Here is an 18,836-nt window from a genome sequence, read left to right as displayed (position 1 = left end):
TTAATATCAATAATTATACTCGTAGAAAGATATTTATGTGTTTTTAGCTTACAAAATAGAAGAATAAACGTATTTTACATCGTACAATGTAGCGAGTTATTTTTAAATCTGTTACGAGAAATCGAGGCAGAACACGCTGTTAGTGCAGATATTTACAATCTGTTCAGAAACCGCTGTTATAATAAAGAATTATTTAAACTTTTCTGTAGGTAATAAAACGTTCGATGGTGCAGTGGTAGAAGATGTACATTTATTTTATCAAGGCAGAACACGCTGTTTGAGTGCAGATATTTACGATCTGTTACGAGAAATCGAGACTGAACACGCTGTTACATTTATATATTTACAGTGTGTTCAGAAACTGATCTGTAGGTAACTATAAAATATTTAATGGTGCATTGGGTGAAAAATATTCAATTTTAGGATGCTTTCGCTATTATGATAAAAGACTATTTTTTCAAGGCAGAAATCGCTGTTTTAATACAGAAATATATACAATCCATTCAGAAACCGCTGTTTTAATACAGAAATATATACAATCCATTCAGAAACCGCTGTTTTAATGCAGAAATATATACAATCCATTCAGAAACCGATATAATAACTTCTGAAACATATATTTGTCAGATGATTTCGTGGCCTATTGCATGCGTGTAGAATTACTGAACTCGAGGCCCGGCGATCGAGTCCCCATGGCTGACAATTGTCGGTGGTTACGCTTATTAGCGATTTTTATAATTAATTGGGGCCCCGCCAGTCCTCAAAACTCAACAGAAAAAGAGATACCCCCACCACCACGTCACCGGTGGTGGATACATGTTTTGTATCACCCACGGGCTGATTATGTGGAGGTGGGGTGGGGTGGTGGTGTCAAAATCTGTTGAGCGTAGGGAATGGTCCCATATATGTTTGCGCCGTCCTTAATTAAGATTGTCATTCATTCATTGTATATATTTCATGTACGCCCTGAACTCGCTAGAACACTCGATTAGGGGTTCATGTGGGGATTGTCATTCATAGTATATATTCTATATATGTTTGTGCCGTCCTTAATTAAGATTTATGTTTGTACTGTCATTCATTTATTGTATATATTTCATGTACCCCCTGAACTTGCTAAAACACTCGAATAGAGAGGTTCATGTGGGGATTGTCATTCATTGTATATGTTTGTACTGTCATTCATTCATTGTATATATTCCATATACCCCCTGAACTTGCTAAAGCACTCGAATAGAGGTTCATGTGGGGATTGTCATTCATTGTATATATTTCATAAATGTTTGTACTGTCCTTCATTCATTCATTCATTATACATGTTGTGCTGTCCTTGAAACATGCCCTCTTGAGCTCGCTAGAACACTCGACTAGGGGCTCGCATGGGGGGTCTGTGTTTTTCATATACCCTTTGAACTCGCTAGAACACTCGACTAGGGGTTCATAAGGGTATTATATGTTGTGTTGTGTATCCTCTGAACTCGCTAGAACACTCGACTAGGGGTTCATAAGGGGATTATATGTTGTGTCGTCATTCATTCATTCATTCATCATACATGTTGTGCTGTCCTTGAAACATCCTCCTGAACTCGCTAAAACACTCGATTAAGGGTTCACATGGGGATATTTTTTTATTTAAATATATATATACCGTATAATAATGAAAAACGAAAATATTAATTATTTCTGCTATTAAAAAATTGGAAAAAGATGGAATTAATATATCTGATGAACTAAATCCTGAAAAAATAATTTCTGATTTTGAAATTTTGCAAGAACGTAAGAACCAAGGAATACACACACTATCATCCGAATACAGGTTCATAAAACGAATTCAGGCTGCGATGTTTCAGTCGCTAGCTACTGAAGAAGATGATCAAGTGAAGGAATTCGTTCCTCTTTCTGCTGCAGCAGAAAAAATTAGATCGGAGTTATCCCACGAATACGAGGCAAAAAAAAATAATTAGTACTCGTATAAGACAATTAAGAAAAATTATGTCAGATCATGAAACGACCGAGCACGTGTAATATTTTATTTTATTTTATCAGAAATATTTTATTTTTTCTGAAATATTATTTTTTCTGAAATATTTTTTATTCTATCAGAAATATTTTATTTTTTCTGAAATATTTTTTATCAGAAATATTTTTTTATCATAAAATTTGATCATTTTACATCCTTCTGAGCACCAACTACCCCATCAAAATTACGAAATTGATTGATTTGCACGATTCTGAGTACCAACTACCCCATCAATTTCAGAAAAAATTAAAATATTTCAGAAAAAATTAAAATATTTCAGAAAAAATAAATATTTGAGAAAAAATAAAATGTTTCTGAATAATATATTTCTGATAAATAAAAATATTTCTGATCAAAGATCTATGGTCAAAAATCATTACGATAAAAGTCTTCAAGACAGAAATCATTACGATAAAAGTCTTTAAGACAGAAATCATTACGAAAAAAGTCTTTAAGACTTTACATGTAGGTTCACAATCAATTCCTCCCCAAGCAGGTCAATTAATCGTCCTATGTGGTCGGTGAGCTTGAAATTGATTCGTGACAAATACTGATTATGTGTACGTAGATAAACATGATTGGTTGGCTCTTGCACGATCAATCTCCCAGGAGATACTTGTGGTGTGAACGTGTATAAAATATATCCTTGTTGAACCTGATTTGACTTTCCAAGATCTATTTGATAGCTGCCATCGATAACGTCACAAACAAGATTGACTGCGATCGTTGATGTTATATTAACGATTCCTGGTGAAACATGTCTACCAGCTCCTTGTGGGTCGTTATTATGTCTGAGAACAATTGCTGGTGGTATCATCTTTCTCCATGCCTCAACAATTTCATGAAAGTTTTCGTTGATAACATGATTGAGAGATTTTTTTTAGTTCATCCACGTTATATCCGGGGAATTTATAATTCGGTAGATCAGCTTCTTTTATCGAATACGCGTTTAAAAAATCTTGTTTGTCCTTGCCGGTGTTATTAATTGTTACCTGGATTACTCGCGGTTGATATATTCCATGTCAGATACAAGCTGATTTAATAAATCCACGCGACCAATTATTTCTCTACATGAACTCGTTGCATCAAAGATACATTCTTGGAAATATTGCCGTAGTCGCTCTAGTTGTGTTTTGTATTCTCGGTTGATTTCCTCAAAATATTTAATGATATCATTTAGGTGAATAACACTACCCACACTCACCCCCACTGCATCTTCTTTAATTCTAAAATACCAGGATACATCACCTTCACTGTCGAATAAAATTAAGTAATCAAATATTGCGTCTTTTATATTAAGTAGATGTTGTTTGTATGATGGATTAATTTCATGATATGATTGCCTATCCGTGACATCATCAGACTTTTTCGGTTCTGGTGGTATTGGTTCTTCAGGTGGAGGAATTTCAGGCCAGCCTAGTACGGATCTTATCGATGATTGATAAATATCAACGGCGTAATCAGGTGAATGCATTTCAATCGTTGCTGATAAAGTTGGCTCATGAACGTTAATTGATATTTTTGCTTCTTTTCCTGTTATTGATTTTATTCTACGTTGAAGTTCTTCATTGATTTCCTCGACCTCAGAACTGCCGGTTGGTATTCCAACAACGACCCAATCAGGTGTTCCATCTGGTTTGTTTTTATTAGCAAATACAAGCGAATTATTTGCTGTTGTTCCATTAAATGATTTCGATCTGATGTTTGGCCAGCTGTAATATACTCGTAATTGTGCTAACGCGATTTCATTTGCACGAATCGCAGTTGGAAAATTAACACTAAACTCAGGATTAGTCGAGCTTACTGAGATCATTGTTGTTTTTGGTGGAGCTGTGTTTGTCACGATCTGCTGGAGTAGCTCTACTGATGTCATTATTAATACTCGTATCTTTAACACCACTATTATATATTTTAATTATTTCTGAAAACTCGAAATCAGAAATTATTCCATCGCTGAGGCTTGCTGATAACAATGAAGATAACTTCGAGTATGCGACCGTCGCTGTGTGTAATTTTATTATGTAATCGGATAATTTTTCATTCATGCAGGTGCATATTGTTTTGGCTACGATATTAAAAACACCTGCAATTGTTGTTGTAGCTGAAATAAAAATAGTTACGGCTACTGGTGCCATCATTGTCATTGTTGACAATATAACACCTGTTCCAGCAACAACAGCGGATACTGAATAAACAATCACGTCGACGATAACCAGTCGTCGTCGATATTTTTTTTACTTTTACCGTATATTGTTCGATGATATCTTTTAATTTTACTTGCCATTCACGCATTTGATTGTACCTTTAATGAGATGCATCGTCGATTGGGGCACTCATTATATTTTATGCAGTAACCAATTGAGGTGTTTCAGCTACAAATTCTATACACCACCAGTAAGATGTTGCAGTTAATTTCTTATCAGCTGCTTCCGGAATAAATGTTTCTTCGGTTCCCTTGTTTAATACAACAGACACAACTCCAAAAAACTTATCAGCTGAATGACGCCATGGATACGTTGTAAATATCTCAAATTTTGCAGCACTGAACACAGATAGCCTGTACACACCAGTGACTATTGCAATATATTTAATAGTTTTATTCTGTGTTGACCATGTCACAAATCCAGATGATACCGTGTATACGATGTTGGTAATATGCCTGGGAGTTATTCCAGGTGGAATTTTAATCAGACTAACTTTATTGACGATCTCAGGAATCCCCGCTACGATGTCTTCGAGTGTTTTTTTTAATTGTGTCGATGTTAGTTTTGATATCAGAGAGTTTTATATCAGCGGTGGGCGGAGTGCCAAAAAATTCCTCTGCGGTTTCGTTAATTTTTTTAAAATTTCTACGGAGATTTGTGAACGCGTTTACGTGAACATCATACTCGGCCCGCAACGTGGATAATTTACCATCTACGGTGTTATAGTTGGTGTCGACGTATTTTTTCGTTGCTGCGTCTTCGTCGGATGTTGGATCTCTCAAAACTACTATCTTATTCCCGTTCATGCTGAGTTCTCCCGTCATTGTGTCACCGGTGTTTCTTAAACGATTAGCAACGCTTCTTGCAATTTCATCTCTGATAGTTGTAAATGATATACTTAAGTCTCTGATTTTTTCCGCTGTCAGTAAACACAGGGATGTTATCCGTGACCGCACCGAGCACTCGTCGAACTATGTCATTCCATTTGATGTTACTCGTTTTTAAAACACCATATCGGTCCTGAAAAACAACAACTTCATCTCGGTCAACTCCAGCCAGGTTCATAATATCAGTGAGTTCATCTTTAGTCGCGTACTTTGACAGATCAATGTCATCGGATTTTTTCTTACTTTTTTACTTGTAGAGGAAGATCTTCCGTAAATATCAACCATTATGTAAGATCCTTGATCTGTTTAAAACACCTTGCGCGCAACGAAGCGGTTACTTGTATAATCATGCACAACTTTATGTGGCGGTTTGGATGATTTTGATATGGCGTTAAGTACATTAATTGTTTCACGGCCGCATATTGGCGGATCTGTCATTGTTTGTGTTGGTAGCGTTGAATACCAAACTTTTTTATGAAGTGGCTCGACATACTTGATAAATTCAACAGGTGGAGCTAATCCGTACGAATCGAAATAAACAATTCCACGTGGATCAATTGCGTATGATACCCAATGAGTACTTGGTCCTGAATTCGAGTCAAGATTAATAATACCCGTTTCGAGTTCATTCGCTTGTTTCGGTAATTGATCTCGCATAAAAACACCTCTAAAGGCAGATATTTTTAGTTGTTTAGCAGCATTAAGTAAATCAAAATTTGATGCTGGAACGTCTAACGAAGTGATCCTGGAAGCCTCAGACCTCTTCCCCAACGAGATCCTGGTAATCTTAGGCCGCGTCCCTTTTTGTATCCTTTTCCTGATGCTTTCTTTAAAGCCATTCCAGCAGCTGTTCCAACAGCATCTAACGCGGCCGCTTTTGCTACGACTGGAGCAGCGGCAGCTATTAATGCCGGTATTGCTGCAAGAAGTGGAAAAATACCACCTGTTTTAACCATGTCCTTGATGGCGTTCGGAGAAAGATGAAATTGAACTCCGGTTTTTGATTTCAGCGCTTTATTGAGATATTTAATCTGATTATTTGTCAACGATAATTTGTTTGGACCGCCACTAGAAATCTGATCTCGCTTTAGTGATATTTTTGTTCCGCATTTGTTGGCGTTTTATGATTGAAGTTTCTTCACCTGACCGGGAGTCAGAGCGACATTAACATGACTGTACAACATTTTTTTTATATAAATATCTTTTTCTAACTAACACGATTAAAGATTTTCCACTGGTGCATCAATGACTCTCATTCCACCGCTACCACCTTCAAGTAACATGGCTTTATCGCTGAGTATGACCGCGATTGCTCTATAATCAACACCACCTGTATTTAATGTTGCTTTAAGATGTATATCAACGACAGATTGTTTTGATAGATCAAGATGCTCCAGCGAAAAATAATAGATAGAATACAAAGTTCTGAAATCATGTTGTGATATTTGCAAACCGGTATCCACATTTTGATCACGTCCCATGAATGACATCAAACGATGATATACACGTCCTATATGATTTTGTTCATAATTAAGTTGTATATTCTCTGTTGGTTCTTGTTGTCCATTTATCCGTAAAGAAATATCTGTGATACCTAGTTTGTCAAATATCTTATGAGTACGTTCTTGATTATTTAATCGATTATATTCCTGCAACGCAATAAAAATATGCCGCGGTACAGAAACACCTTGTTGTGATGCTTTATGCCATGTAAACTGACCGTTAGTGTTACTTTGTATACTATCTGTGCTTGTTGTTAACATGACAACAGGGATTTACCACCTGTGTCCATGAAAGAAAGCAATTTTTGTTCTTCTGCGATCGTTGGAGTCATCACCGGCATCCACAAGGAAAATTTTGTTAATACTACTTTACCAGCATCACCAGCAGGTCTCCACAGAGCATCGTTATCATCACCCTTTCTTACAAAAACAACCGTGTGTCTAGCTCCAGAAATAACTTTTCTAACATTCCTACAAAATCCAAAAATATGCGATAGTGGAATTGTACATGAAAAACTTCTATTGGCTCCTAGCAACATATTTTTACGCGTTGCAAATCCCAAGTTGAAATCTGGATTAGAACCATGAACTATCAGCGCCACATCAGCATCATCGGCAGCGGCAGAGTGTTTTTTTCGGTCGTCTTATATTATACGGACTATCATCGGGGTTACCAGCATTATCTTTTACAAACATCATTGTGGGACCTGCTGATCTTGCATAATCATCAGAATATCTTGCCAATCCTATTATTGTTGTAGCAACGTCGACATCTTTCTGAATCGATTCAATATTTTTTCCATCAATCATATATGTGGCACTATCAAACAGTGCCATAATACCATTGTTGACAAAACCAACTTGTACTGCATCTCCGTAATTAGTATTATCCGTTTTCACAATTGTACCTTCTACCTCAATAAAAGCCGCAGCGGGTAAAAGGTATCTACCTGCGTCATGAACCTGTAGTTCAATTCTTCCACGTTGATCTGGTAATCGTGCGTCATAAGAATAAAACTGATAATCGCGTACAGACTCATCTTTAAGGACAGGTGCTTCCACGTCAAATGCTGTGTCGGACATGCGCTTAAACATTTTATTGTAATTATTTTCGTCTAACACGTTGATTACCGCGTTCGGGAAATTCCACTTCGGGAAGTTCCACTTCCGGATATTAAACTTGAGATATTATTTCCCGATTCACCGAGTCCCTGACCTGCTAACGCTGCCAGTTTTTGACTTGCAGCTTAATTTATTATTTTACTGACATCTGCGGGCATCACTTCAGTACTTGGTAATTTTACTGGTTGTCGTTTTCGTCGTATTAATCGTGCTAGTCTATCTTTGATCGCCGAGAACGCCTTACCAGCAACATTGATAATTGCACCAGGAGCTTTTTCACGAACAACATCGATAGCTTTCATCGATAATTGTTTTGCAACATGTACTACTTTTGGGGCTAATCTTCTAAATAATCCCTGAATAACATCACCAAGTCCATCTCTGTAAATTGCTCCGTAGACTGGTAGTCGTGAGTTTACTACTCTGACTGGTACAGGTCTACGATAATTATTATGTATGATCATCTTATCTTATTTATCATTTATCTAATCGCGGTGACTAATCATCAACGAGCTCATCAATAAGTTCCCGGTAAACATCGATATCCATGATGCCGCCGCGAAATAATCGCTGGCAAATATCAGCTGCTTCATTAATTATTTCTGGTGAATTATTTCCGGCACGTTTTCCTCCTATGAGAACTTATAACCGCGACACGTCATTGAGGATATTATCAGGACAAATAATATTACCTCCGAAACCACTACCAGTAGTAGGTACATCATGAAATTCTTCTTTTGGAGATTGTGATAGAGGAGGTTGTTTTTTCTGTTGTGGAGGAGGTTGTTTTTGTTGAGGAGGTTGTTTTTGTTGAGGAGGTTGTTTTTTCTGTTGTGGTGAAGGTTGTTGTTTCCTTTGTTGCTGCGGTGGTGGAGTTTGTGGTTTTTGCTGTGATAAAGGAGATTGTTTTTTCTTGTGCGGTGAGTAAGATTGTGTTGTTTTTAACGGTGTTGACAGATCTGCGGTTACAACAGGACTTGCAACGGTTCTTGCTTCAACATCTTTCCTAAATTGTGCAAATTCATCGTTGTACTTTGCCGTGACCCGCTGAATATCTTTATGTGTAGTAAACACCAACCATTCCCACCGATCATAAGTCAACGGTGATGAACCCGGTTCCAGGTAACGGTCACGATTAGCAAATTCACCTACAAGATCGACCGCGTTATCGTAATTTTTCAACTTGATATTTTTTGCCATATCTTCGCTGATTTTTGCTCTACCATGTCGGTATTTCGGCGGAGATTCGGCTTCAAGTGGCGTTTCTGGTGCATCTATGAAAACTTCTCCAGGCGGTCTTGTTGTAACTTCCCTGATAGCAGTGGCCGCCCTAGCGGCTGCTTCAGCTGATCTTTCAGCTGCGGCTGCTAGCCGCCTCGTTGCAAAATTTTTGTTGTTGAGCAGTACGCGCTAACGATGTAGTAACAGGTTTAAATAACTTTTTAGTGTCTTCTTCATATTCAATTTGTGCTTCCTGCTGCGCTTGTAGGTTTTCTCTAAATGAATCTCTAACTGGGAGAAATTTTTTGATTGCTTTTAATCGTTCTCGAGCTATCCTTGCAGTATGAGATTCCGGATGTGCCATTTTATTATAACAATTTTTTAATAGCAGCAGGAAGGGCGCGACCTCAATTAAGACGTAATTGCGTAAACAACGTGCATAATAAACTAGAAAAAAATCACCAACGACAATGGAGTAATATTAATTGGAAAAATTCCGGAGAGATTTTCTCAGTAAAGTGTCGACGCTTTTTTAAATCTGTCGACGCTTTTTATTTTTCGATCATTTGTAGGAAGGCTTATTTTCGACGTTTCGACGCTTTTCAGACAAAGGCGGGTTCGCCCTTCCTGCTGCTTATCTGGATATAATAGAAAATAATTATCTGGAGATAATAGAAAATAATTATCTTGAGATAATAGAAACTAATTATCTTGAGATGAAAGAAACTAATTATCTTGAGATATTAGAAAATATTTATCTTGAGATATTAGAAAATATTTATCTTGAGATAATAGAAAATAATTATCTGGATATAATAGAAAATAATTATCTGGATATAATAGAAAATAATTATCTGGAGATAATAGAAAATAATTGTCTTGAGATAATATAAACTAATTATCTTGAGATAATAGAAAATAACATAGCTCAAAAGAAATTCACAGCCGCCCTCCCATCCCCAAAAAGTAAATGGACGGAACCATTTAAGATGAATTTACTATGTTAATGTTAATCTTTGTATAACTTGTAACCTATAACCTGTAACTAAAGTGGGACGATTAAGCACACACTATTGCGGACACCCTGTGAAAGACATTGTTCAGACATTAGAGAACTTGTTGATACTGATACTTACACTATTATTGTATCAGGCAGAGCAACTTTGAGTTGGATGCCAAAAACCTAGTTAAGATATTTATCAGCGTTGGCCAGTAAACATAACCAGTTACTCAACAAACGAGAAAATATCTAGTGGACATGACAAAGTATGTAAAATTAAAATTACAAGACAATTGTTCTCCTGAAAATCTTGGTACGATTCGCAATCTTTCAAAGCAATATACGTTCTTAACAGTTACCACGGTACTCTGCGTTCTAAAACTTGCCACGGTACTCTTCGTTCTTTACGCAAGTAAATAGCTAAAATTGACGAATGTTTTGTTTTGTTTATTTTAATACCAAATCTTTCCAAACGTTACATTTGGCCCGACTATTTTTTGCATCATTCCATTTGGTGACACGTGCCAAATATGTAAATAAAGGATCATAATTATAATTATATTTGTAACATTCAAAATTAATTTGTGGCAAATACAATTATTTATAAGAAAAGTTGTGAAATATTTTGTCAGAAAATATGAAAATATACTGTTAATATCATTAGACTGGTAACAAAAATTTAAAATTATTTATAAGAAAAGTTGTAAAATATTTTGTCAGAAAATATGAAAATATACTGTTAATATCATTAGACTGGTAACAAAAATTTAAAATTATTTATAAGAAAAGTTGTGAAATATTTTGTCAGAAAATATGAAAATATACTGTTAATATCATTAGACTGGTAACAAAAATTTAAAATTATTTATAAGAAAAGTTGTGAAATATTTTGTCAGAAAATATGAAAATATACTGTTAATATCATTAGACTGGTAACAAAAATTTAAAATTATTTATAAGAAAAGTTGTGAAATATTTTGTCAGAAAATATGAAAATATACTGTTAATATCATTAGACTGGTAACAAAAATTTAAAATTATTTATAAGAAAAGTTGTGAAATATTTTGTCAGAAAATATGAAAATATACTGTTAATATCATTAGACTGGTAACAAGATTAATAACAAAAAAATTCCGTACATTCCTTACTGATGGAAACTGTCGAAGTACCGTTAAAGTGAAAAAGTACCGTGGTAAATACCAGGGAAAAAATATATCGCGGTAAACCGGGAAATGGTAGGACTGCGCACCTCTAGTACACATTGATACACCAACTATTTACTGTTGTACTTACTTCAAGGCTACTCAAAGCCTTTGACTTTTGTCCAGCAATGTCTGGCTTCTAGGGGTGGACAATAATAATAGCCTTTCAAGCAGATTGTTAAAACGATTTTGTAAAAAGAAATTATTTCAAAAGCATTCGTCTGTTTTTTTATCGACTCATTATTTCTACTTTCAGCACCGGCCATAGCAAACGCGGGGCCCGATTTGGACCATTTTGGTTGAGCCTACTGGATTTACGCGCGGGACCCCCTGTGAGCACGACATTTGGAAATAAGCTTTTAAACAAGTCTGATATGATATTGAACTTAAATTTTTCTTCCATCGCACTAAAATTACTTTCTCTCTAGATGTATTTTTAAAAATTACTAACGCGCGGGTCCACATCTGTCCAATCGGCCTAAGGCCGACCCAGTCTAATTTGTTATGATTATTTCGTTCGTTTATTTATTTTATTCCGTGTCACAAAAAGGTGGGTGGATCAGTAGGTAGGTAGGTAGGTAGGCAGGTACGTAGATAGGTAGGCAGGTAGGTGGGTAGGTAGGTAGGTAAGTTGTTTTACAATAATTTAGCACATTACTGACAATATAGTGTCAATCAGTAGTTACAATATCCAATTTTAAAATGATGAAAAGCTCAAAATGCAAAGATAAAAGATTGTAAAAACGTCTTTAATTTAAAAAAGGGAGGGGGGCTGAGATCGCTGTGCTCTAAATTTATTTCCTGCATGATAATGTTTACAGTTGCTACTGGAGACTAGTTAAAATAGAGGTAAACTATGTAATCATTGATCAGCATTTAACTGCATTACTCCTGGATTTACTTGGAGGCATCTTTTGAATACGTGCACACAAGTATGCACGAGCCTGAAATAGATGTATCACCCGATCTATTTCAAACTATCTGCCTGCTGAAAACATACAAATGGAGTTATCGTAGCTCAGTCATCCATCTCTCTTGACATTGTGTGAAAGGTGTTACCACAGTCATGCGTGCTTGCAAAATTGCGTCAAAATCCAGCTGAGCCTTCTTTTCAGGACCTTTAATTTTTATGAATATTTTAAGAAGCAATAAAACATAACGTGGAACACGCCAAAAAGCAACTGATCGTAAATACAAAAAAAGATGCGTATAGTGCAGTTTGCAAGACTTAAAACTGCGTATGTTATGTCACACAGTATTGCCAGTTCTGCCTCACTAGTTTGAAATATGGGATTTTGAAAATACCCAGATTAATTAAGTTTGGTTTTGTGGATTTAACGCCATTTGTAAGTACACGATAGGCTATATGTTGCGTCTAGTATATTTGGTGGAGGAAAAGCCCGGGAAGAACGACCAGCTCATCGGAAGTTACTGGCTGGGTCGAGACTCGAACCCACGCGGGTTGAGATGTGAGTGATCCGTAAAGGCGATCGCCTTAAGCCGCTCGACCACCTGGGGCCTTAAACCACTCGACCACCCAGGGCCCTTAGATGACTGAGAATCTGCACAATACATTTCTAAGAAAAATTACAAATCTCACGAAAAGCACGGTGCTGGAAAAATATATTAGAATAAAATATGAAACCAATGCTGACTGACAGAAGTGGGTGATGACGTACCCTCTAGTTTTGTGTGTCCTATTTTTGCACGGGATACAGTCATTTATCTGTACTCCCTTTTTTAATTGACAAAATTTTTTAACTATTTTGCACAATAAACAAAGGAAAACTTAAGAATTTAGTTTAAATTTTTTAAAAGTATTATGAATATACTTTTATGACCGATGTAGACAAAACATTCCCTAGAAGAGGAATATTTCCTTTCGTTTGTTTTTGTCATCATCTTTGTTTTGCTATTTTGTTTTGTTCTTTATAACAATATTTTAGTTCTGGTGCATGTTTAAATATTGTGTTTGATTGGCGTTCCGCTTTTATATAACTTTGTTCAGATAAGTCCAGTACCTAAACTTATTCTTTTCTCATTTTTTTATGCTACTGTTTGTTACGTATTTGAAATTTTAAATTGATGCATATCTACCATATTCGCTTGTATATTTTTACAGTGGAATTTTGTTACATGGTAAAGTGTTATTTTCCTGACATTGTTTAACACAGAATTCTATAATTATACATTAAATTGAAATTATGGTGCCTTTAAATTCTAGTTTACTTTATACTGTATGAATAATATATATCCAACCAAACAAAGAGGTTGATTCTCTCTCTCTCTCTCTCTCTCTCTCTCTCATTCATTGATTTTTCTACAAAGTAATCCCATCCTCCCTAGTATGAATACGCTAAATCAGCTAAAATTAAAATGTTATTTTTGTTTTTTCATATGTTACCCGCGTGTAGCTTGAGAAATATTACATGAATAAAGTTGTGCTGTGTTCTGTTCAAGACAGGTGGGCCAAAATCAAGGTGAATTTTGATTACGACTGCACAACAAATGCTCGTTAATATCAGACTTAATGAAAATGTTCAGACTAATATGAACATTAATGAAATTTTCAATCAAAATTTTCGAATGTTCTAGACTGAAGCTTTGACCAATCTCTGTCAGTTAAAAAATATAAAAAATGTTTTGTTTTCAAAAATATTAATACTACTTATTATCTCCATAATATACGTAAGAGCCATGTGTCCCCCCCCCACACACACACACCCCACTACCACCACCACCACCACTAAAGCATCCCATTGACCAGCCACATGACCTCGGGATGCAGTTCTGAAATACTCCTCACCTAAGATCTAACGAAGGGGTCAATTTGTCTGACGCTAAAACACCCCACAAACGTTAATCATCGTGCCCAGGCGACTGGAGAAAGGTGCATTGCCCAGGAACATGCCATGACGAATGAAACCGTCCTAATCTGGGCAGGACTCGAACCCACACCTTCAATGCGAAACTAACTATCAAGCAGCCTCGGATCCTCAGAATGTTCAGATAAGCGCATACTCCCTTAATAATAATAATAATAATAATAATATTATTATTATTTTTATTATTATTTGAGACAATGTTTTTGAAGTGTCTCCATTTAAAAAAGGGATATTGTTTCTCAGTATTAAAACATAATGATAAAGTTAATCTCGGTACAGTTAAGAACAGACAACAAAATTCTTTGCAGCGCGCGCGCGTGTGTGTGTGTGTGAGGGAGAGAGAGAGAGAGAGAGAGAGTTAATCCGCCATCGGACAAACCTAAATGTGCAAGTTAAAAAAAAAAATAGATCAAGTAAAACAAGCAATGTAAAATATGCATTCAATCCCCAATCCTTGGCAATGATATTCGAATACATAAGAAGTGCACCACTTTTAACGACTGCGTCTCCATACTTTCCTAAAGACATCAAATGAACCAGATAATAGGGAAAAGAAGATTACAGCCTTGATTGATAATGTTTGCTCTTCTTTTCTTTTCGCGACTGGCTCCGGTAGTATTTTAAGTTGAGAAAAACGAAACTTCAAGGAGACGAGTAAAAGCAATTAGAGACAGTTTTCACCGGATCGCGAAATGTAGTAGATTATGCGTGTTATTTTGGGCGTTCTCCGTAAACGCCTCAACTATGTACTGGAACAACAAAGAAAGTTATGCTGTGCGGCGAACCGTTCAGGTTTTCTTCCTCTCCACTGGGATTCATCACCGTATTTTTCTCTTTAAGAAACCCGAGCTTGCACTTTTATGTGTGAACTTCGTGTATTCTCATGTTAGTCGTTAATGATAGATTTACATTAGTTTGAATGAGCAAACTACGTCTTAGATAGTTTTACGTAAGATAACAAATATAAATACAACTTTAGAATAATCAACTACCCCCTCAAAAAAACCCCAAAACAACAAAGAAACAACCCCAAAACGAACAAAAAACAAACAAAAAAACAAAACAAAAACAAAAACAAACAAAAAAATCAAAACAAAAAAAGAAAAACACAAAACCAACATAATTTTTTTAAAAACACACCCACCAACCAAAGACGTCTAAAATGCACGGGCCGCTTGTTTAAAGTCAAGTTCGTTTAATATCTTGAACATTTCTAGATAACACAGCTTTTGGCACATTTTATAACTCTGTGATAAATTTTCACTGAAAATGAAGTCATAGCTGAAGATCAAAATAGAACTCACCAAATACATTAAACTACACAGGGCTGCTTCAAAGGGAAAATGTCTACCACGACATCTGTGGTACAAACAGCTGCCTCGCTAGGAGCTCAGCATCATCAAGGGGTTAGTGTTAGGACTGATCGGCATGGTATCAGGATAATGTGACTGCGTGGGACATGATGCTGCATCTCTACATCTCTGCATCATGATGCCCCAGTGCTGGTCATCAATATAAACTGCCACACTGCAGACATGGTAGTGATATGAATGAAAAATTGTTAAAGCTAAGTTAGAAATCCAAATAACACACACACACACACACACACACACACACACACACACACACACACTTTCATCCATTGCGTAAGTCTTCTACACTATAAAGACGCTGGATTACGCGATAAAAATGAAGAGCTTCCGAATGTTGCTAAAAATCCTTTCGAAATATAGGTTTAGTACTTTTAAAGGTGGAACCTTTTACTTATAGACATAAGTTGACGATTCGAAATCATACTGCACATCCGTAAATTATCATTTCAGTCAGCGTCGCTCTGAAACGGCCCCCATCAAGATGGGCGCTATCGCTTAACCGGCTTGAAGCTTCTGTTCCGTTTTTTAGTGCCGTTTTCATGATATTTGTGCTTGTTGGCTGTTTTCATCTTCGTTATTGTGTTTATTATGTATTGGCTGTTAAATTCGTATGTGTTTCTTCATCTCCTTGTTTTGGAAATGAGAATAATTAGACTTTTTCTCAGCTGTCTTGCTCCAATGTTTTTAACGAAACCGCCATCACGTGATACTTGCTAGTCAACCCGTTTATGCTATGACGGACCCTCATTAATTTCTTTAAATGATCACTCCTTGGCTCTCCACGCTACATTGTGCTCTAGACTAAACGAACTGGGACTGCATTCATCATTACCTAAATGTAAACAGAAGCGAAAAAAGAAACGTTGTTTCAAAGCTGGCCGGCGTAGAACAGGAAGAAGAATTCCAGTTATCTCCCTTATTTCGGCACAACCATATAAAACATTTTCGACCGTTAATTTAGATAACCTAATTCAAATCCCAATTAATTCGTCAACCTTTGTGTCATCTATCCAATAAATACCTCTGCGCATTGCATTATTCAATGCCCAGTCAGTAGGACCACCGGAAAAGCGCACAGAAATAGTTAATTTTATCAACGACCAAAATGTTGACATATTTTTTGTGACAGAAACATGGCTAAAAACATCAGGCGATGAACCCAAGTGTGCGGATCTAATACCCACTGGTTACTCCATCAAGTCGTTCCCCCGTAATTCTCGCGGAGGTGGAATTGCTGTCATCACAAAGAACTCCATGATAAAACATCTTAACTATACCACAACATTCAATTTCGACCACACATCGTTTGAACTAGTCCAAACCACACTCACACTGGAGCAAAGGTCAGTCCATTTTTTCTTCCTATACCGCCCTCCTCCTAGTAGAAAAAACAAGCTGGCTGACTCTCTCTTTTTGGAGCAGTTTCCGAATCTCCTGGACTATGGAAATTCGATAGGTGGCAACCTGATTATTCTTGGAGATTTCAGCTTTCACTTTGACTGTCCCGGAAATCCAAATACATCAAAACTCATAGATTCCATTAATGTTTTCAATCTCAAACAGTTAGTTAACCAACCCACCCATAAACATGGTCACATTTTAGACTGGATTCTTCATAGACCTGATGATGACATTCTACGGTCCTCCCTGGTATCCCATGACCTTGCATCAGATCATCTCTGCATTATATGCCATCTTGACGTATCAGTCCCTAACCTTCCACCTTTATCTGCTACTAAGAGAAACCTCCGTATGATAAATAGAACCAAACTAATGCACGACATCCAAGCTAACCTAACAACTTGTTTACCTCCTACCGCAGAGCAACTCGATAACCGTCTGCGTTCATTACTTGACAAACATGCCCCAGCTACCAAGTGCAGAGTATCAATTCAAAAGCGTTCTCCATGGTATAGCACTGTTAGGGACCAGCTTCGCACTGCTAAAAGAGACCGCCGTAAAGCTGAGAGGCTCTGGCTTTCCACCAGACTCACTATTCATAAGCAAATCTATGAAGTCGCTAAGAAGAATGTCACAAATATAGTCCATGCAGCGAAATCAGCCCACTACACTGCTAAGATCATGGAAAGTTCCAGCTGCAAAGAGCTCTTCGAGATTACTAACAAGCTAATGTCAAAAAACAAATCTACACCACTTCCAACGACGTTCTCTCCTGTCGACCTTCCCGACATGTTTGCAAATTTCTTCCGTGACAAAGTACAAACCATTAGAGATAAGCTTGACACCACAATTTCAATTGACTCGTCGTCACGATACAGTTGGGATACAGAATTTGAGCGGCAACCATTAGCAGCATTTGAACCTGTCTCTATGGATTTCGTACGTACAATCGTGATGAAGAGTGCACCAAAGTCATGTGAACTTGATCCAATTCCAACATCACTGCTGCTTGAGTGCTTAGATCCAGTATTGCCTTCACTAACTGATGTTATTAACACCTCTCTCTCATCTGGGGAATTCCCATCATTTTTCAAAACTGCCATTGTAAAGCCTCTGCTGAAGAAACCAGCACTGGACCATAACGATTTAAAGAACTACCGCCCAGTTTCTAATCTCCCATTCATTTCAAGAATCTTAGAAAAGGTTGTTCTATCCTAGCTTGTATCTCATCTAAATTCAAATAGTCTTTTTAGCAATGTACAATCTGCATATCGCCCTTGCCACATTACTGAAACAACTCTTCTGAAAGTAGTTAATGACATTCTCTCTGCGTTGGATAGCGGAAAGATTACAGTCCTCACCCTCCTTATTTGTCTGCAACATTTGACACAATAGACCATGCTATATTACTTCACCGTCTCCAGCATGTATTTGGCATTCACGATACAGCCTTATTGTGGTTCAAGTCCTACTTGGTCAACAGGACACAAATTGTATCTGCAAATGGAATACACTCCAGCCCAGTTGATCTATGTTGTGGTGTTCCACAGGGGTCTGTTCTTTTACCTGTTCTCTTCATTCTGTACACTCGGTCGCTTTCAAGTGTCATATATCATCATCCAGTGTTTCACCAATTGTACGCTGATGACACCCAAATATACCAATCTAGCCACCCAACTGAAGTTGATGCTACCATCCAAGGTGTAAAGAGGTGCATTTCTGATGTGAACTCATGGATGACTTGTAACAAGCTGCAGATGAATGATGATAAAACTGAGGCCATTCTGATCACAACACAAAGACTTTCTCATTCACATCCTTTACCTCAAACAATAAATATCAGCAACACCAACATTAAATTCACACAATCACACAATCAGTACGAAACCTAGGTGTTACTCTGGACAGTACTCTCACAATGCACCAACATGTCATGAACATATGCAAGGCTGCATATCTTGAGCTGAGACGCATCAGCTCAGTTCGCAAATATCTTTCAGTTGATGCCACTAAAACAC

This window comes from Sinohyriopsis cumingii, chromosome 17 (assembly GCF_028554795.1).
Source record: "Sinohyriopsis cumingii isolate HCF-2022 chromosome 17, ASM2855479v2, whole genome shotgun sequence".
Lineage (NCBI taxonomy): Eukaryota > Metazoa > Mollusca > Bivalvia > Unionida > Unionidae > Sinohyriopsis > Sinohyriopsis cumingii.
Note: the sequence above shows the minus strand (reverse complement) of the source record.